At 44.3% G+C, this 21,572-nt stretch overlaps 1 protein-coding gene across 2 annotated transcripts in view; it reads right to left on the bottom strand.

The window, feature by feature from the left end:
* Positions 1 to 21,572, bottom strand: part of KCNN3 (potassium calcium-activated channel subfamily N member 3) — a 176,353-nt gene that overhangs the window by 74,504 nt on the left and 80,277 nt on the right. The gene's annotated exons all lie outside the window — the stretch shown is intronic.

Genomic DNA, 21,572 nt, shown 5'->3' with positions numbered 1-21,572 from the left:
ATTTGTATGGAGACACAAAAGACCCCGAATAGCCAAAGCAGTCTTGAGGGAAAAAAACGGAGCTGGAGGGCTTCCCTGGTGGTGCAGTGGTTAAGAATCCACCTGCCAATGCAAGGGACATGGGTTCGAGCTCTGGTCTGGGAAGATCCCACATGCCGCAGAGCAACTAAGCCCGTGCACCACAACTACTGAAGCCATTGCGCCCTAGAGCTGTGCTCTGCAACAAGAGAAGCCACCACAATGAGAAGCCCACACACAGTAACGAAGACCCAATGCAGCCAAAAAAAAAAAAAAAAAAAAAAGACCCATTTCAACCTCCTAGAAACTTCTGGTTTCTTCTGCAATTTCTCTAAAAAAACAACAACAACAAAAAAAAAAAGGGAAGCTGGAGGAATCAGACTCCCTGACTTCAGACTATACTACAAAGCTACAGTTATCAGGACAATATGGTACTGGCACAAAAACAGAAATATAGATCAACAGAACAGGATAGAAAGCCCAGAGATAAACCCACGCACCTATGGTCAACTAATCTATGACAAAGGAGGCAAAGATAGACAATGGAGAAAAGACAGCCTCTTCAATAAGTGTTCCTGGGAAAACTGGACAGCTACATGTAAAAGAATGAAATTAGAACACTCCCTAACACCATACACAAAAATAAACTCAAAATGGATTAGAGACCTAAATGTAAGACCAGACACTATAAAACTCCTAGAGGAAAACATAGGAAGAACACTCTTTGACATAAATCATAGCAAGATCTTTTTTGATCCACCTCCTAGAATAATGGAAATAAAAACAAAAATAAACAAATGGGACCTAATGAAACTTAAAAGCTTTTGCAAAGCAAAGGAAACTACAAACAAGACGAAAAGACAACCCTCAGAATGGGAGGAATTATTTGCAAATGAATCAATGGACAGAGTATTAATCTCCAAAATATATAAACAGCTCATGCAGCTCAATATTAAAAAAACAAACAATCCAATCCAAAAATGGGCAAAAGACCTAAACAGACATTTCTCCAAAGAAGACATACAGATGGCCAAGAAGCACATGAAAAGCTGCTCAACATCACTAATTATTAGAGAAATGCAAATCAAAACTATAATGAGGTATCACTTCACACCAGTTATAATGGGCACCATCAGAAAATCTACAAACAACAAATGCTGGAGAGGGTGTGGAGAAAAAGGAACCCTCTTGCACTATTGGTGGGAATGTAAATTTATACAGCCACTACAGAGAACAGTATGCAGGCTCCTTAAAAAACTAAAAATAGAACTAGCATATGACCCAGCAATCCCACTACTGGGCATATACCCTGAGAAAACCATAATTCAAAAAGACACATGCACCCCAATGTTCATTGCAGCACTATTTACAATAGCCAGGGCATGGAAGAAACCTAAGTGCCCATCGACAGACGAATGGATAAATAAGATGTGGTACATATATACAATTAAATATTACTCAACCATAAAAAGGAACGAAATTGGGTCATTTGTAAAGACGTGGATGGATCTAGAGACTGTCATACAAAGGGAAGTAAGTCAGAAAGAGAAAAACAAATATCGTATATTAACGCATATATGTGGAACCTAGAATAATGGCATAGATGAACCAGTTTGCAGGACAGAAACAGAGACACAGATGTAGAGAACAAACGTATGGACACCAAGCGGGGAAAGTGGCAGGAGGAGGTGGTGGTGGTGCAACAAATTGGGAGATTGGGATTGACACGTATACACTAATACGTATAAAATGGATAACTAATAAGAACCTGTTGTATAAAAAAATAAATAAAATAAAATTCAAAAAGACAAAAAAAAAAGCCCAACTCATTCACCTCGTCCTCCACCTAGCTCTCTGTGGTGGCCCATATCCCGCCATAGAACCCTTCTGTTGAAAAACCATTGGCTGGACCAGTTGGCCTCTAGTTACAATGAGAGATAAGTTGTGGTACTGGAAATCAAGGTGCTTTGGATCTACTTCAAGCGATGCTGGGTGCACGGGCATGGAACTTTTACCAGATCAGTTTGATCTTTCATTCTTTCTCTGTCTTTTTCTCTTTCTCTGTCTCTCTCTCTCTCTCTTTCTCTCTTTCTTTCTTTCTTTTTTTCTTTCTTTCTGGGTTGAGTCCCTATTATGTGACAGTCACCATGCCAAGCTCTGGGGATACAGCAAGAACAAGTAAACAAAACCTCTATCATCATGGAGCTTACATTCTAATAGAGAAAAACAGATAAGAAACAGGAAACCATTTAATTTCAGTACATTATGGCTGCTAGGAAGAAACAAAAGCAGTCTGGGTAGAAGTTGTGCTGTCTTGGGCAGGCAGTCCAGGCAGGACTCTCTGAGAACTGAACCTTTGAGTGAAAGGTAAACCCTGCAAAGGTAAGCACTGCAGGCAGAGGGGACAGCATGTGCAAAGCAGGATAGAGCTTGGAGCATTTGAAAAATGAAAGAAAGAAGGCCAATCTAGGAAATAAGTGACGGGTGGTACCAGATGAGGCCAAGAAGGTAGCAGGACCCAGATCACTGGGACCTGGGAAGCCAGGGTAGGAGCAGCTGGAGGGGCAGGGAGACCACAGGTCCATCCCCCTCAGGGCCAAGTCCATGCCATCACCACTTTCTGAAGACAGACTGTACACAGATTGAACACGTCTGCATTAGTAAGCTTGGGCCACCATAACAAAGTACCACTGACTGGGTGGCTTAAGCAACAGAATTTTTCATTTTCTCACAGTTCTGGAGGCTGGAAGTCTGAGATCCAGGTAGTCAGCATGGTCGGGTTCTGGCAAGGACTCTCTTCCTGGCTTGTAGACAGTTGCCTTCTCACTGTGTTCTCACATGGCAGAGAGAGCGAGAGAGAGTGAGAGAGATGTCTCTCCTTATAAGGCCACAGTCCTATCAGATTGGGCTACTATTATACCTCTTTTAACCTTAATTATCTCCTGAAGACCCTATCTCCAAATATAGTCACATTGGGGATTAGGGCTTCAACATATAGATTTTGAGGGGAACACAATTCAGTTCATCATAGTGCCCTTAAGTGTCCAAATTATCCCAAAGCCCAACTACAGGCCAAACCAAGTGATTCTGCACATACTATCTCATTGCAACCTCACAACCTTCCTGTAAAGAAGTAATATCATGCCCATTTTGCAGATGGAGAGACTGACCCAGAGAAGTTAAATCGATTGCCCAGGGCCCTGCATTCTACTTTTTTTTTTTTAACATCTTTATTGGAGTATAATTGCTTTACAATGGTGTGTTATTTTCTGTTTTATAACAAAGTGAATCAGCTATACATATACATATATCCCCATATCTCCTCCCTCTTGCGTCTCCCTCTCACCCTCCCTATCCCATCCCTCTAGGTGGTCACAAAGCACTGAGCTGATCTCCCTGTGCTATGCGGCTGCTTCCCACTAGCTATCTATTTTACACTTGTTAGTGTATATAAGTCCATGCCACTCTCTCATTTCGTCCCAGCTTACCCTTCCCCCTCCCTGTGTCCTCAAGTCCATTCTCCACATCTGCGTCTTTATTCCTGTCCTGCCCCTAGGTTCTTCAGAACCTCTTTTTTTTTTTTTTTTTAGATTCCACATATATGTGTTAGCATATGGTATTTATTTTTCTCTTTCTGACTTACTTCACTCTGTATGACAGTCTCTAGGTCCATCCACCTCACTACAAATAACTCAATTTCGTTTCTTTTTATGGCTGAGTAATATTCCATTGTATGTATGTGCCACACCTTCTTTATCCATTCGTCTGTCGATGGACACTTAGGTTGCTTCTACGTCCTGGCTATTGTAAATAGAGCTGCAATGAATATTGCAGTACGTGACTCTTTTTGAATTACGGTTTTCTCAGGGTATATGGCCAGTAGTGGGATTGCTGGGTTGTATGGTAGTTCTATTTTTAGATTTTAAGGAACCTCCATACTGTTCTCCATAGTGCCTGTATCAATTTACATTGCCACCAACAATGCAAGAGGGTTCCCTTTTCTCCACACCCTCTCCAGCATTTACTGTTTGTAGATTTTTTGATGATGGCCATTCTGACTGGTATGAAGTGATACCTCATTGTGGTTTTGATTTGCATTTCTCTAATGACTGGTGATGTTGAGCATCCTTTCATGTGTCTGTTGGCAATCTGTATATCTTCTTTGGAGAAATGTCTATTTAGGTCTTCTGCCCATTTCTGAACTGGGTTGTTGTTTGGTTTTTTTGATATTGAGCTGCATGAGCTGCTTGTAAATTTTGGAGATTAATCCTTTGTCACTTGCTTCACTTGCAAATATTTTCTCCCATTCTGAGGGTTGTTCTTTTCATCTTGTTTGTAGTTTCCTTTGCTTTGCAAGAGCTTTTAAGTTTCACTAGGTCCCATTTGTTTATTTTTGTTTTTATTTCCACTTCTCTAGGAGGTGGGTCAAAAAGGATCTTGCTGTGATCTATGTCATAGAGTGTTCTGCCTAGGTTTTCCTCTAAGAGTTTTATAGTGTCTGGCCTTACATTTAGGTCTCTAATCCATTTTGAGTTTATTTTTGTATATGGTGTTAGGGAGTATTCTAATTTCATTCTTTACATGTAGCTGTCCAGTTTTCCCAGCACCACTTACTGAAGAAGCTGTCTTTTCTCCATTGTATATTCTTGCCTCCTTTATCAAAAATAAGGTGACCATATGTGTGTGGGTTTATCTCTGGGCTTTCTATCCTGTTCCATTGATCTATATTTCTGTTTTTTGTGCCAGTACCATACTGTCTTGATTACTGTAGCTTTCTAGTATAGTCTGAAGTACAGGAGCCTGATTCCTCCAGCTCCATTTTTCTTTCTCAAGACTGCTCTGTCTATTCAGGGTCTTTTGTGTTTCCATACAAATTGTGAAATTTTTTGTTCTAGTTATGTGAAAAATGTCATTGGTAGTTTGATAGGGATTGCATTGAATCTGTAGATTGCTTTGGGTAGTACAGTCATTTTCATAATGTTGATTCATCCAATCCAAGAACATTGTATATCTCTCCATCTGTTTGTAGCATCTTTAATTTCTTTCATCAGTGTCATATAGTTTTCTGCATACAGGTCTTTTATCTCCTTAGGTAGGTTTTTTCCTAGGTATTTTATTCTTTTTGTTGCAATGGTAAGTGGGAGTGTTTCCTTAATTTCTCTTTCAGATTTTTCATCATTAGTATATAGGAATGCAAAAGATTTCTGTGCATTAATTTTGTATCCTGTTACTTTACCAAATTCACTGATTAACTCTAGTAGTCTTCTGGCAGCATCTTTAGGATTCTCTATATATAGTATCATGTCATCTGCAAACTGTGACAGCTTAATTTCTTATTTTCCAACTTGTATTCCTTTTATTTCTTTTTCTTCTCTGATTGCTGTGGCTAAAACTTCCAAAACTATGTTGAATAACAGTGGTGAGAGTGGACAACCTTGTCTTGTTGTTGATCTTAAAGGAAATAGTTTCAGTTTTTCACCACTGAGAATGATGTTGGCTGTGGGTTTGTCATATATGGCCGTTATTATGTTGAGGTGAATTCCCTCTACGCCTACTTTCTGGAGGGTTTTTATCATAAATGGGTGCTGAATTTTGTCAAAAGCTTTTTCTGCATCTATTGAGATGATCATATGGTTTTTCTCCTTCAATTTGTTAATATGGTTTATCACATTGACTGATTTGCGTATATTGAAGGATCCTTGCATTCCTGGAATAAACCCCACTTGATCATCGTGTATGATCCTTTTTATGTGCTGTTGGATTCTGTTTGCTAGTATTTTGTTGAGGATTTTTGCATCTATGTTCATCAGTGATATTGGCCTGTAGTTTTCTTTCTTTGTGACAACTTTGTCTGGTTTTGGTATCATGGTGATGGTGGCCTCATAGAATGAGTTTGGGAGTATTCCTCCCTCTGCTATATTTTGGAAGAGTTTGAGAAGAATAGGTGTTAGCTCTTCTCTAAATGTTTGATAGAATTCACCTGTGAAGCCATCTGGTCCTGGGTGTTTGTTTGTTGGAAGATTTCTAATCACAGTCTCAATTTCAGTGTTTGTGATTGGTATGTTTATATTTTCTATTTCTTCCTGGTTCAGCCTCAGAAAGTTGTGCTTTTCTAAGAATTTGTCCATTTCTTCCAGGTTGTCCATTTTGTTGGCATAGAGTTGCTTGTAGTAATCTCTCATGATCTTTTGTATTTCTGCAGTGTCACTTGTTACTTCTCCTTTTTCATTTCTAATTCTATTGATTGGAGTCTTCTCCCTTTTTTTCTTGATGGGTCTCCTAATGGTTTATCAATTTTGTTTATCTTCTCAAAGAACCAGCTTTTAGTTTTATTGATCTTTGCTATTGTTTCCTTCATTTCTTTTTCATTTATTTCTGATCTTATGTTTATGATTTCTTTCCTTCTGCCAACTTTGGGTTTTTTTGTTCTTCTTTTTCTAATTGCTTTAGGTGTAAGGTTAGGTTGTTTATTTGAGATGTTTCTTGAGGTAGGATTGTATTGCTATAAACTTCTCTCTTAGAACTGCTTTTGCTGCATCCTATAGGTTTTGGGTCATCGTGTTTTCATTGTCATTTGTTTCTAGGTATTTTTTGATTTCCTCTTTGATTTCTTCAGTGATCTCTTGGTTATTTAGTAGCGTATTGTTTAGCCTCCATGTGTTTGTATTTTTTTCAGATTTTTTTCCTGTAATTGATACCTAGTCTCCTAGCATTGTGGTAGGAAAAGATACTTGATACAATTAAATTTTTAAAAAATTTACCAAGGCTTGATTTGTGACCCAAGATACGATCTATCCTGGAGAATGTTCCATGAGCACTTGAGAAGAAATTGTATTCTGTTGTTTTTGGATGGAATGTCCTATAAATATCAATTAAGTCCATCTTGTTTAATGTATCATTTAAAGCTAGTGTTTCCTTATTTATTTTCATTTTGGATGAACTGTCCATTGGTGAAAGTGGGGTGTTAAAGTCCCCTACTATGATTGTGTTACTGTCAATTTCCCCTTTTATGGCTGTTAGCATTTGCCTTATGTATTGAGGTGCTCCTATGTTGGGTGCATAAATATTTACAATTGTTATATCTTCTTCTTGGATTGATCCCTTGATCATTATGTAGTGTCCTTCCTTGTCTCTTGTAATCATCTTTATTTTAAAGTCTAGTTTGTCTGATATGAGAATTGCTACTCCAGTTTTCTTTTGATTTCCATTTGCATGGAATACCTTTTTCCATCCCCTCACTTTCAGTCTGTACGTGTCCCTAGGTCTGAAGTGGGTCTCTTGTAGACAGCATGTATACACGTCTTGTTTTTGTATCCATTCAGCCAGTCTATGTCTTTCGGTGGGAGCATTTAATCCATTTACATTTAAGGTAATTATCAACATGTGTGTCCCTATTACCATTTTCTTAATTGTTTTCAGTTTGTTATTGTAGGTCTTTTCCTTCTCTTGTGTTTCCTGCCTAAAGAAGTTCCTTTAGCATTTGTTGTAAAGCTGGTTTGGTGGTGCTGAATTCTCTTAGCTTTTTTTTTTTTTTTTTTTTTTTTTTTTTTGCCATATGCAGGCCTCTCACTGTTGTGGCCTCTCCCATTGCGGAGCACAGGCTCCGGACGCACAGGCTCAGTGGCCATGGCTCATGGGCCCAGCTGCTCCGCGGCATGTGGGATCTTCCCAGACTGGGACATGAATCCATGTCCCCTGCATCGGCAGGCGGACTCTCAACCACTGCACCACCAGGGAAGACCCTCTCTTAGCTTTTGTTTGTCTGTAAAGCTTTTAATTTCTCTTTCGAATCTGAATGAGATCCTTGCTGGGTAGAGTAATCTTGGTTGTAGGTTTTTCCCTTTCATCAATTTAAATATGTCTTGCCACTCCCTTCTGGCTTGCAGAGTTTCTGCTGAAAGATCAGCTGCTAACCTTATGGGGACTCCCTTGTATGTTATTTTTCCCTTGCTGATTTTAATATTTTTTCTTTGTATTTAATTTTTGATAGTTTGATTAATATGTGTCTTGGCATGTTTCCCCTTGATTTATCCTGTATGGGACTCGCTGATCTTCCTGGACTTGACTATTTCCTTTCCCATATTAGGGAAGTTTTCAACTATAATCTCTTCAAATATTTTCTCAGTCCCTTTTTCTTTTCTTCTTCTGGGACCCCTATAATTCCAATGTTGGTGCATTTAATGTTGTCCCAAAAGTCTCTAAGACTGTCCTCAATTTTTTTCATTCTTTTTTCTTTATTCTGCTCTGCAGTAGTTATTTCCACTATTTTATCCTCCAGGTCACTTATCCGTTCTTCTGCCTCAGTTATTCTGCTACTGATTCCTTCTAGAGAATTCTTAATTTCATTTATTGTGTTGTTCATCATTGTTTATTTGCTCTTTAGTTCTTCTAGGTCCTTGTTAAACATTTCTTGTATTTTCTCCATTCTGTTTCCAAGATTTTGGATCATCTTTACTATCATTATTCTGAATTCTTTTTCAGATAGACTGCCTATTTCCTATTCATTTGTTTGGTCTGGTGGGTTTTTACCTTGCTCCTTCATTTGCTCTGTGTTTCTCTGTCTTCTCATTTTGCTTCACTTACTGTGTTTGGGGTCTCCTGTGTTTGGGGTCTCCTTTTCGCAGGCTGCAGGTTCGTAGTTCCTGTTGTTTTTGGTGTCTGCCCCCAGTGGCTAAGGTTGGTTCAGTGGGTTGTGTAGGCTTCCTGGTGGAGGGGACCAGTGCCTGTGTTCTGATGGATGAGGCTGGATTTTGTCTTTCTGGTGGGCAGGACTGTGTCCGGTGGGTGGGCAGGACTGTGTCCAGTGGGGTGTCTGTGACCTTATTATGATTTTAGGCAGCCTCTCTGCTAATGGGTGCAGTTGTGCTCCTGTCTTGCTAGTTGTTTGGCACAGGGTGTCCAGCGCTGTAGCTTGCTGGTTGTTGAGTGGATCTGAGTCTTAGCGTTGAGATGGAGCTCTCTGGGAGAGCTTTTGCTGTTTGATATTATGTGCAGCCGGGAGGTCTCTGGTGGACCAATGTCCTGAACTCGGTTCTCCCACCTCAGAGGCACAGGCCTGACACCCAGCCAGAACACCAAGACCCTGTCAGACACACAGCTCAGAAGAAAAGGGAGAAAAAAAGAAAGAAAGAAAGAGAGAAAGAAAGAAAGAAAGAGAGAAGCAAAGAAAGAAAGAGAGAGAAAGGGAGGGATGGAGGGAGGGAGGGAGGAAGAAAGAAAATAAAAAGAAAGTTATTAAAATAAAAATTATTAAAAATTTTAAAAAGTAATTAAAAAAAGAAAGAAAGAAGAGAGCAACCAAACCAAAAAACAAATCCACCAATGATAACAAGCGCTAAAAACTATACTAAAAAAACAAAACAAAACAAAATGGACAGACAGAACCCTAGGAAAAATGGTAAAAGCAAAGCTATACAGACAAAATCACACAAAGAAGCATACACGTACACACTCACAAAAAGAGGAAAAGGAAAAAAATATATATCTTTTGGGAAGTCTGAGGTCTTCTGCCAGTGTTCAGTAGGTGTTCTGTAGGAGTTGTTCCACGTGTAGATGTATTTCTGATGTATTTGTGGGGAGGAAGGTGATCTCCACGTCTTACTCCTCCGCCATCTTGAAGGTCTCTCGGCCCTGCATTCTATATGCCTTTCACCTGCCAGTCCACCAAGCAGAACCCTCTATGTTGGGGACTAGCCAGTTTGGGCCTTAGTTTGTTTTATTCTAAAGAAAACTCAAGCCCACTCTTTTATATTATTTTTTAATCAATTATTTTTTATTATTTTAATTGATTTAATTGATTTATTTTTGGCTGCGTTGGGTCTCTGTCATTGCATGCGGGCTCTCTCTAGTTGCATCCGGTGGGGGCTATCCTTCATTGTGGTGCATGGGCTTCTCATTGTGGTGTCTTCTCTTGTTGTGGAGCACAGCCTCTAGGCACGCAGGCTTCAGTAGTTGTGGTACATAGGCTCGGTAGCTGTGTCTCGCGGGCTCTAGAGTGCAGCTCAGTAGTTGTGGCGCATGGGCTTAGTTGCTCCACGGCACGTGGGACCTTCCCAGACCAGGGCTTAAACCCGTGTCCCCTGCATTGGCAGGTGGATTCTTAACCACCGCACCACCAGGGAAGCCCAAGCGCACTCTTTTAAATGTTCATTTCTCAGAAGAACCTTCACTGACCACGGGATCAATATGCAATGAAAGTAGGCTGGGTCTGCACCACCTTGGGAAACCCACATTGTGGTTAGCAGTCCAGATTGGTCTCTGTGGAACTAAGACAGTTGCATTCATCTCCCTGGGGCCAGTCCAGAGCGAGCAAGGAAGGTAAAGCCCACTTAGAAGCAGCTGCCTCTGACCACTCCCCCTCTCCCCGTTGAGGCAGGAACAGTCATGAGACTTCTAAATACAACACTATGCAAAGTTCAATGCCATGTTGTTTGTTGTGCCACCAGCAACATCATGCCCTCCCCTTGCTCCCAACCCACAGGGAAGTCAGGCCTTGATCATGAGTCCTGTCGGAATGAAGGGACCAACCAGGAGGTGACCCAGTGCCTATGGGGGTCACTATGTGCAGGATGGAACTGGAGAATTCAGTAGAAGCAGGAGTTTGGCATCAGGGGAGCTGCCAAGAGAGAAATGGAAGCTCCCAAGAATCCCCAGAGACCTGTGGGGAGACATTGGGTCCCCTCCTTGCTTGGGGTGGGAGTTCATGCCCAATTCTATTAGAAGCAGTAAGGACAAGATGACCCCAGATAACACTTGGGTTAGATTGGCCATGCCCTGGTATCATAACATGTCCTACCCCATCCATCCTCCACCCTGCTACCAGAGCGAATGGTCTAAAATGCAAACCAAACTGTGTTACTTCCCTTCTTGGAGCCTTTCAATGGCTCCCCAGAGCATTCAGAATCAAGTCCAACCTCCTAGTTGTACTTGGCAAAAGGGCCCTTCCCCATGTGGTCCCAGCCATTGCCCCCCACCCCAAACCTGGCATCTCATTCCAGCCAAACCAAGTTACTTGTGATTCCCAAACTTTGTCCCTTGAAGTTTTGTCCAAGCTGTTCCCTCTTCTCAGCCTCTTCACCAGGGAGCTCCTTCTCATCATTGAAAGCCCAGATGGAGCATCTCTCCTTTCCACATGTCTTAGCTGGCCTCTTCCCAACCCCAGGCAGGGTTAGGCGCGCCCCCCACTTGGGGATTTCCCAGTCACTGTACACTGCCACAGAGCCAATTCTCAGATAGCATCTGGTCAGAAGGTCTGGAGTGCTAGCCCCAATTTCAGGGGAGGTAGGGAGGAGGCAGTGGTCATCTCCATAAGCACCCATAACGACAGACACCAGGTATTGTAGCCTCATTCTGTACCAGGCCCTGTGCTGTGTGCTTTACCGGCATTATCTCATTTAGTCTTTAGTAGGGCTCTGGGAATAGGTATTATCATTCCCATTTTACAGATAGGGAAACTGAGGCTAAGAGAGATGAAGTAATTGTTCAAGGCCATATAGTTAGTAAGGAGCAGACTTAGGCTCTAGAACCAGGAAGACAGGTTCCAAAGGCTACAGTCTTGACCACTATGTCCTGGTGCCCAGCTATGTGAGGGAGGCCGACCCCTGGTGCTTGTTCACTCAGACCAGGCTGGAGTGTTTCTGGGTCTCTACCTGCCTTGGCGCACTGGAGAGTTAGGTTTCTGAGCACCTGCTAAGTCTGGGGTGAGAAGAACTGTTTTCTCAACAGGAAGTCTCTGATAAGTTTCCATGTTGTTTTGACACATGAACTGATCCTGCTGAATGTTTTCAGGGTAACAGCACGATCACTGGGGCTGCCAGACCTGGCTCCATTGTAACATGAACCTGTTTACCACTAGGGAGAAGATCTCTAACCCTGGCTCAGAGGGAGGTTTTGCAACTAAAAATGAAGAGGTTTCTGGATCTGTCAACCACCTGGGGTGCTGGAGAACCAGGTCAGGACCAGGTGTTAGTGGTGGGTGGGGAGTGTTTGTTTTCCCCCAGCAGACAAAAATGCCCTTCAACTCATCCTCAAGGACCAGCTGAAATGTCCACCCTCAGGGGAGCTTTCCTGATCTCCCCGCAGACAGGGGGGCCACTGCAAACAGCAACTACAGCCCACTGGGGCTTCCGACTTGCTGGCTTGGTCCAAAGTACTTTTCTTTACATTAATTAACCCTCTTTTTTTTTTTTTTTTTTTTGCGGTACGCGGCCTCTCACTGTTGTGGCCTCTCCTGTTGCGGACCACAGGCTCCGGACGCGCAGGCTCAGCGGCCATGGCTCACGGGTCCAGCCACTCCGCAGCATGTGGGATCTTCCCGGACCAGGGCACAAACCTGTGTCCCCTGCATCGGCAGGCGGACTCTCAACCACTACGCCACGAAGGAAGCCCCAAAGTACTTTTCTTTACATTAATTAACCCTCTTTGTCCTCACAGCAGTCCCATGAGAAAAGTCCTATTGTTTTCCCTAGTTTACAGATGAGCCAACTTCCCCAAGACCATACAACAAGTGAGTGGTAGAGACAGGATTTGAATCCAGAGTCCACGCCGCCATGTATTAATGCTCTAGCTCTCCCAGCGAGCTGCCTCATAGATGCTTCGGTCCACCTGCCTGTCTACACCAACACCCACCTGACACATGGCTCCTTGAGGACAGACTGTCTTCTTGGCCACAGGGCCATGCACAGAGCTCAGGAGACGCAGGCTGCCCAAATGAATGCATAATTGGGGCAAATATTCTGAAAACGTCACAAGTTAAGGTTTCAAAACTCTATCAGTGTGACGGTAAAGGAAAACATTTTAATTGTCCACCATTTCTATAATTCTCCTAAGGCAAAATAGTCTTTCACAACATATGCACAAGAAAGAAACTGAAGAATATTTAAACTAGAACTGCTAATAAGAGCTGCTATTGGAACTGCTAATAATTGAAAAAACAAACCTGGGAACAACCTGAATACACACCAACAGGGAAACAGTTGAATAAATTATGGTACTCACACTGTGGAATATTATGTAGCTCTTTTTCAAAATGAAGTGGATCTATTTGTATGAACTTAGAGAATGTTCATGATATTTTATTAAGTCAAAAGAGAAAATGCAGTATAATTGGTGTAGTGCGATTCCTCTTTTTTTAAAAAAGCAAACACCAACATGTGAAAACAAAAATTCCTCTATATGTATATACATATTGGTATATTTTTGTATATGGACACACACAAAAAAAGGTGGGAAAAGCCCTCTGATTAATCACCAAATGGTTAACACCAGCGCCTCTGAGGAGGTAAGGGGGTGGGAGTCAGGGAAGCTATTGATTATTTTTTCCTTTAATAATTAGAACATACCTCTGTGTTAAAACAAGCTTTGGTAATTTTGAAAACCCAATAAAGTCTTCTTTTTAAAGAACTGGCCTGGGGGAAGCCACTAGTTGAACCTAATGGGGACGTTTTAAGCACGGCCATTCTTGGAGGGACAATGAACCCCTGAGCCTTTGCTGCTCTGTAATTTTCCATATAGAGCTTCGAGGCCCCCAGGAGCCTCCCACCCCTGACTCCCATCAGGATGCTGTGAACAAGCCCTACTGAAAAGTGTCAATAGCGGGGCTCCTTTCACAGGGCTCCTCCCGCCAAGGCCAACTTCACAACCTGTTCCATAGCCCTCCTGACTAAACCACCCTGTGAAAAATAGTTCTCATGTGCAAAAATTAACAAAGGCACTTATCTCAAGGCCTACCTCTTGGGCACATTTTTTAAAAATATCTTTATTGGAGTATAATTGCTCTACACTGGTGTGTTAGTTTCTGCTTTGTAACAAAGTGTATCAGCTATACATAAACACTCTTGGGCACATTTACACTGCAGGTCCTGAAAGCCGAGCTAGTCAGCAGCCCACCTTGCTCGCCCACCATGGGCAGAGGCCAGGGCTTCCCATGGGAAGAGGTGGCCCTCCTCACAATTCGTAACATAAATCGCACTGCACTGTTCCCTCCATTCAGGAGGGGAGGGGGCAGGGACAGGGCAGGGGGTGACTCACTAGGGACGTGCTCACTAGGGACATGGCCACAGGGCACCAGGCACAGAGCTAGGCCCCACGGGTTACAGCAGAGATTAGGATGCAAGTGTCTGCCCAACTGGGAGCTTAGAAGTCACCAGACATAACGAAGGACGAGGCTATGGAGGTGCCCAGCTTGGTGCTGAGGGGCAGAGGAAGAGCGCTACCTGCAACTCAGGGTCCTGTGACACTGCAGTGTCAGTGCCCACACCTGGTGCCACCCTAGACCCAGACCCCTGGGGCTTCTGCTCTGGGCTTCCCCAAATAGAGGGCCATGCTCCATGCCTCCTCTGGTCACACCTCACCCCATGGAGCCAGGAGCCCACAGGTGCCAAGGTGCTGAATCCACTCCCATCTTGTAAACCACCCTTCAGATATCCAGGGCCCTAAATTCCATATCTGAGCCTGCTTCCATGGCCGGCACCGCCTCTTCCCCGATCTGTCCTCTGGCAGGCAGACCACGGCTGCTTATAGATGTGGCCCTAGGCCTGAGAGGCGGCCAAGGGGCAGCTGGGTTAGGGGTTGGATGGAGCTTGGGCCTGAGGGCTAAGGTACCCACAAGAGTCCTCAGGGTACTGGTTGAGCCAGGGGAGGGAAGAGGAGGGGCATGCTAGGGAATGAGGGCTGGGGGCTTGGACGCCCCCATTTAAGGCTGGCCCCAGGCCCTGCAGATATCAGGGGTGGGTCTGTCCGTAATCCTTTCTGACTGTCTGGGGTATATCTATACAGCAGCAGCTATATTTTCTAGATTGTTCTGAGGTCAGGCAAACAGGACCTGATACTCCATCTCAGATAGTCTGTCCTACCTTTCCCCACCTTCTGTGGCAGCCCTAGGCCTCCAGACTTGCTCTGAAGTGTGTTCTGTAATAAAACACTAGTCCTGTAGGAAGGGGTCCGGTGGCCAATGTTTGGGAAATGTCTCTTGGAGATTCACTAGGTTCCTCTGCATATGCAATGGTCGAGAATTCCTAAAGAAAAGAAAACCAGTCAGCTTTGAAATGTAGTTTCTCCAACTTATTTGACCAGCTCTTAGAGTAACAGCTATTAATGCTTCAAGGAAGACTGGAAAGCGCAGTGGGTGGGGCCGTCACTGTAGCAGAGGACTCAAGTTCCTCCTGCAGGCATCCATGCTGCATGTGAACTGAGACGGCTGACAGTCTTCCTGAAAGGCACCACATGCTCCCCCGCTTTGTTCAACGGGCTCTGCTGGGCACACCAAACCTGCCAAACCAGGGTCAACTGGCTCCGTCCAATGGCCTCCTGTCAGCCAGGAGTGTCCACGTGCTTTGTAGGTATTTTATTTAACACATGAACGTACGTATGTTACTTACTAGATTCCAGGCACTGTTCTCATGCTTTACAAATATTAACTTCCTTTATCCTCATAACAACCCTATGTGGTGGGCCCTATTATTATCCCCATTTAAAGATGAGAAAACTGAGGACCGATGAGGTTAAGTAACCTGCCCAAGGTCACATAGCTGGCAAATGGTGGAGCCTGGAAGGAACCCATGCAGTCTGGCTCCAGAGTCCATGCTTATTAGTTTCCATTGCTGCTGTAACAAATCACCACAAAATTAGTGACTTTAAAACAACGCAAATGTATTCTCTTCCAGTTCTGGAGGCCAGAAGTCTGAAATCAGTCTCACTGGACTAAAGCCAAGGTTATGAGCAGGGTTGGCTCCTTCTGGGGGCTCTAGGGGAAAGTCCATTTCTTTGCCTTTTGTGTCTCCCAGACCCTTCCCCCCAGCCCTCTAACCTCTGGCTTCAGTTGTCACATCTCTTACTTCCTCTTCTGTAGTCAAATTTCCCTCTGCCTCCCTTTTATAAGGACACTTGTGATGACATGCAGGAGCCCCACAGAAAATCCAGGATTATCTCCCCTTCTTAAGAATCTGAATTTGATCACATCTTCAAAGTCCCTTTTGCCATATAAGGTAAGACCAATTCCAGGGATTATGGCCTGAATATTTTGGGGGACCATTATTCAGCCTATCACACCATGCTTTTAACCACTGCACTGTGTTCATTGAATTTTCTCAACAGTTCTTGGAGGACGTTGTCATTATCCCCATTTTACAGATTAGAAGACTAAGGCTCCAAGAAGTCAACAGAGTTGCCAAGGTTCATCCAGGTAGGAAATGGCGCAGCATGATAAATGTGGACGACTTTCTCCTGCACCCCTGCACCTGCTGCTAGAGAGCTCAGGGGTTTTGGGGGGGCTTAGGGTTTTTTTAATATATATTTTTATTGAAGTGTATTTGATTTACAATATTGCGTTAGTTTCAGGTGTCTAGCAAAGTGATTCAGTTATAGATACATATATATATATACTCTGAGCTCAGGACTTTTTGAAGCAGGGGCTGCTCTTGTTCTCTTTTAGACTGAACCCTTTTGGCATCTTAACCCCACTGCAAACCTGATGACCACTATGGGTCTGCCCTCCCAGAACAAGATGCATTTACACACCACATTTTGCAGACAGTTTCTGGGAGTTCACAAACCCCAAGTTAAGAATGCTTGCTCTTGGGAATTCCCTGGTGGTCCAGTGGTTAGGACTCCATGCTCTCACTGCCGAGGGCCCAGGTTCAATCCCTCGTCGGGGAACTAAAATTCCACCAGCTGCATGGAGGAGCCAAAAAAAAAGAATGCTTGCTCTTGAAAGCCAGGTCTCAAAGAGGTATTTGCACACCCATGTTCAAAGCAGCATTATTCACAATAACCAGAAGTGTCTATTGATGGATAAATAGATAAGTAACATGTTATGCAGTGGAATATTATTCAGCCCTGAAAAGGAAGGAAATTCTGACACGTGCTATGGATGAACCTTGAGGACATTATGCTAAGTGAAATAAGCCAGTCACAAAAAGGGAAATACTGTATGATTCCACTTATATGAGGTACCTAGAGTAGTCAAATTCACAGACACAGAAAGAAGGATGGTGGTGGCCAGGGGCTGGAGGGGAGGGTACAGAGTTTCTGTTCTGCAAGATGAAAAGCTTTCTGGAGGTTGGCTGTACAACAACGTGAATGTACTTAACACTACTGACCTGTAACCTAAGAAATGGTTCAGATGGCAAATCTTATGTGTATCTTAGCACAATTTTTTGAAAAAGGACACTTGCTCGAAACTGAGTGTTCTTGCAGGGTAGGGATCACCTCTGTGCAGGCTGGTGCACAGAACGGGCTCAACAGAAAACTGCCCATGACTGCTGGACGGGTTGAGTGGGTGATTCTGCTGCCTCCCCCAAGCTGTGGGCTGGCATTTCTAGAAGCCCCACAGTGGCGGCTAAACAGCTACCCCCAGCTTGGTTAAAAACAAAAACAATAAAAGCACTGAGAATTGGGAATGGGGTGGAAGCAGATAGAATGAGAATAAAGTCAGTTGCGTTGTGATGAACAATGTCTCTCACCCATCCTTGAAAGGAATCTTGAAAGGCAGCCAGGGCTCTGATGTCAATGTTACAAATAACTTGAGACCCCTCTAACTTGAGAGTGACCCCATGCCTCTTCCATGGCTTAAAGTACCCAGGCTTTTTGATTGTTGTATCCCTCTGTTGCCAAATAAGACACTTGAGGATTTTTTAAACTTCTCTGCTGTTTGCATGAATTCAGGAAGAAGAGCCAAACTCCAAGAGCTGACCTGCGTCCCTTTGGGCATCGTGCCAGCCCCTCAGAAATCACCTCACCTGCCAACCTGCCAATTATATCTTGTCCATAAAAGCATCCTTCCACTGCGCCAGGGGGACAGTACAGGAAACAACGTGATTGCAAGAAAATCCAGGCTAGAGTGGCAGGTGGCACCTATGTCATGATCAGTGGAGGGTGAAGCCATTGAGCCTTCAGAATCGAGAGTGGGTGGAGGCAGACGAGCACAAGAATAAATCCTGTCACCGTTGTGGTAAAAATGGGTGGCGCTCACTGTGGGAATCTTGAAAGGGAAATAAGGGCCCTGCTGTTGCTAATGGGTGTCCCTTTGCAGAGGGTCAGGTGACTCGTGCAGCACCCCGGAGTGCTTTACTCCCTCCGTGTCCCTCTCTCTGCCGTGCTCCTACAACCACAGCAAATCTTCCTCCTTTGACCGGGCTTGTATTAAATAGCCTTTCAACCAGTGACAGAAGGAGGTAGGCTCTTAGTGAAGTCCAGTCTATAAATATAGGGTAACAATAGGAACCAGAATGTTCCACAGGAAACCGGTAGGACTTGCCCTCCCCATACAGAGCATGGAAGATTTTCACAGAGATTTCTGCAGCCCTCCCCAATTATACTCCCAGAGTGGTAATAACAAGCTGATGAGTTTATTCAGGTAATATCCATGAGACATAGCTCTCTTTAAAAGGAAAGGGAATTTGCATGTTTTGTTATATCCATCCTTTATTCCAGTTTAACTGGTCCCTAAGAGGCTTTAACTCTAGCAAGAGGGATTTTGGTTAGAGAGACTGTCAAACCTTGCAGAAGAAGAGAGAGAGAAAGACATATGTTGGAGAAACTCCCCCCAGGGAAGTGCTTTCAAAATGGAACCCAACCTATGCATCCAGGAGAGTAAGTCCTGTATAGATTCCGAAAGCCTATGCAGTCTGTTTAGATGGAACTACCTTCCCTTGTCTGAGATCCAGGTAGAAGTTTGATGTTTTTCTATCCTTGAAGGTATTGACAAAATGAAAGGGTTTCTCCACACATGTTCCCGCCTTTAGCCAGGTCTCAGGTGGCTTCTGGTGTGTCCCTCCCCATCTCTTTCATTTCCAGCCAGATCAAGGGCGGTTCCTGGGTTATGGTCCCTGGTTCAGCGCTAAGAACAGGAAGTCCCTAACCTAAAACCATCGCACCCAGGAACATTCTCACCACAAACACTTAGAAGCCAATCTTCCCATTCTAAATGGACATGGACAGTTCAATCAAGAAGGAAAGGGATATTTAAAAGCTGTAATAAATCATGGCCAAGTGAGGTGTCAGACATGCAAACCAGTGAATGAAAAGTTGGCAAGTTGCAAATGGAGAGGTGTGTTGAATTCACAGCCTCCCGGTTGCTCCTGCCCATGGCCAAGGCCCAGGGCCAGGTAAAGTGCTGTCCCTGCTTCTTGGCCAAATGTCCTTGGAGAGAGGCTGACATTGAAAAGTTCACACCTGGATTTCCATCCCTGCATCTTCCAGCAAAGGCGGAGGATAGGGGAGCACTGTGGGGAGCTTGAGGGGGAAAAGAGCAACCAGTGAGGGTGGCAGACCCCCAATCCAGCCTACAGACAAAGCCACCAGGGTTGGGAACTGACAGACCCCATTTGAAAGTTATAAACCATATAAAAGAACTACCATTAATGATGGGTATTACTGTAAACCTCAAATTCTCAATAGGTCATTGATAATAGTTTTAATGAAAAGGAAAACAACACATCAATATTAACTTATTCTGGGTGCTGGGGACTATTATTCAACTGTTTTGAAAAAAAAAGGCAGAAACAGAACACAAAATGCCTGCAGTGAAATACCTGTAAGAATGGCCGGAGCAGTAACTTAGCTGACTTGGTCAAGAAACGTCAAAGAGCAGAAGTTAAAATTCCAGCCTACACCAGATCCCCGAGATCAGCACTGGAGTGGGGGAGGGTGCTGCATCTAGACCAGGGTTTGCAAGTACTCCACAGAGCGTCCCTCATCCCACCCCTACTCTGCCCCACCCCCTGCCCCGTGCTCAATCCTCCCACCCACGGAGCCCTTCATCCCTCACTGATGGGGTGCATCCATTCCTCAGACACGTGCGTGGCACTGTCCCAGGTGCTGGAGACACAGAACCAGCGGTTCTGCCCAATGGTTTCCTGTTGTGCAAAATGAAGACAAGTCATCTTCTCAGGGCCTGCAGGGTGCAGAGGGATTGGGTCCCTCCTTCTCCGCAGCCTCCATTTGCGTTTCATGCCCCTCACTCTCTCCACTTCAACCACACTGGCCATCTTTCCGGCTGCCATGCTCATCTTCTCCTTGCTGACACACGGCCTTTGAGCAATGCTAGTCCCTCTGCCTAGAATGCTCTTCCCTTCACTCTGTGCCAAGTTAGAATCTATTCACCCTCCTATCGACTGAGTCAATCCTAGGCCACTCATGACATTTATTGTAGTTGCAACTGTACTTCCTTGTGCAACTATCTGACTAAAGTCTGATCTGTTATGAAGCTGTAAGTTTACTTGAGGGCAGAGGCCATATCTGTTTCTACCTCCATTGTCTCCCCGGAGCCTGCCCTTGATACTAGGTCTTTAACAAATACTTTATAAGTGAAAAAATAAAGTATACCTTAAGAGAGCTCACGCGCAGGTGGAAGAGACACTATTTGATCCTCCATGTAAATGACTCCACAGGCCTTTCCTGCAAGACCAGTTTTTAGAGTGAGGAACTGCGTCCTTTGGTGGGGGTCAGAGACCCTCTGAGAGGAGAAAAGACTTGGACCGTGGATGGGAGACAATTGTTATGCCCAGTATATTTCGCTATTGCCTTTCTGGTCTCTCTCTGAATGAGTAAGCTATTATGGCCCACAAGGAGCAGGCGCGTGGTCCATGGTTGAGTTGCAGGAGTACCTTACACAGCAACCTGGGCATCGAGCATGGAGGAGCAGCAGAAGGGAGGAAGCACTGGTGCAGGGAGGGATGCCAGGCTCTTCCCTCAGGCCAGCTCCAAATGATTGGAGGTGCCTTCCCAGAGTGCTCAATGAGAAGAAATCTGGGAAGACATTTGAAATCATCTAGAAAGGGAGCTGGGATCAATTAGTCATGTCTGCTCTGGGTCCAGATGGGATACCAGTGGCATGCCTGTCATGTGTTGGTCACCCTGCTCTGAGGAGGCAGGCGGGCTTGTTCACTGACCTGCTGGAGAGCTGTTCCCTGCCCAATTTGTGAGGGCAAGTGCTCTGTGGAATAAGGGAGGCCATTTCTTCCCAGTTAGTGGTTATGGCTGGATTTCCCACAGCTGGATGTTTCCATAAGTAGCCTATATCTAAGTTATTGAGGCAGGCATCACATTTTTCCAGAACATTCTCTGAAACACTGCTAAAGGAACCGTGTGAGAGAAGGGCTTCCTAAGGTGCCCAGGGGAACAGGGGGCCCACAATGCCCAAGTCCCAGTCTTTGTGGTCTCAGGACACTTGTGCAGCTATTGGTTAAACAAAAATGGAAGTTCTGGCATTAGGTCATGATCTGGGAAGCCACGTCCCTTCTCTGACTGGCTTCTGAGGAGAGAACCTAGCCGCACTTCGTAGGCTGGCCACCTGAAAGAAGGCACTTTGTAAACATAGGAGGACAGGACAGAGCAGACAGTAGAGGCACCTCTGCAGGGACAGTGGCCAATCCCTGCCTGCTGATCGCAGCGTGAAGGGAAGGCTTTGTGACAGCAAGGCTCAATCCCAGGACCTCCCGAGTTCAAGTACTGACAGGTCAGCAGAAGGTGTAGATAATTCATTCATTCGCCAAACATTCCGTGAGACATGTCTTCTATCAGATGCTGTATGAGGCCTGGGGGATTCAGAGCAGCCG

This window comes from Lagenorhynchus albirostris, chromosome 2, assembly GCF_949774975.1.
Source record: "Lagenorhynchus albirostris chromosome 2, mLagAlb1.1, whole genome shotgun sequence".
Classification (NCBI taxonomy): Eukaryota; Metazoa; Chordata; class Mammalia; order Artiodactyla; family Delphinidae; genus Lagenorhynchus; species Lagenorhynchus albirostris.
This window is presented reverse-complemented; position numbering and strand designations above follow the sequence as displayed.